The sequence below is a fragment of the Myotis brandtii genome, unplaced genomic scaffold (genome assembly GCF_000412655.1).
Source record: "Myotis brandtii unplaced genomic scaffold, ASM41265v1 scaffold182, whole genome shotgun sequence".
In the NCBI taxonomy this organism is placed as follows: domain Eukaryota; kingdom Metazoa; phylum Chordata; class Mammalia; order Chiroptera; family Vespertilionidae; genus Myotis; species Myotis brandtii.
Window position 1 is genome coordinate 4,187,035 of NW_005356751.1, and position 228 is coordinate 4,187,262.

Here is a 228-nt window from a genome sequence, read left to right on the forward strand (position 1 = left end):
TCCAGGCGGCGCCCGGGAGGCCGTGGGGTTGGCTGGAGCCACTCCTGCCGGGGGCCTGGGCTTTTCAGCCAGCTGTGGACCAAACGGTCCTCACTTACCCAAAATAAGTGCGCCACGCGCAGGCGGCGCGCGGGCTGGGCTGGGGAATGGGGACCGCGAAGCTGCAGCATCCCGATGCCCTGAATGACTCCCCGCCCGGGCGATTTGTCTGTTGCAGCTGGCACGGGC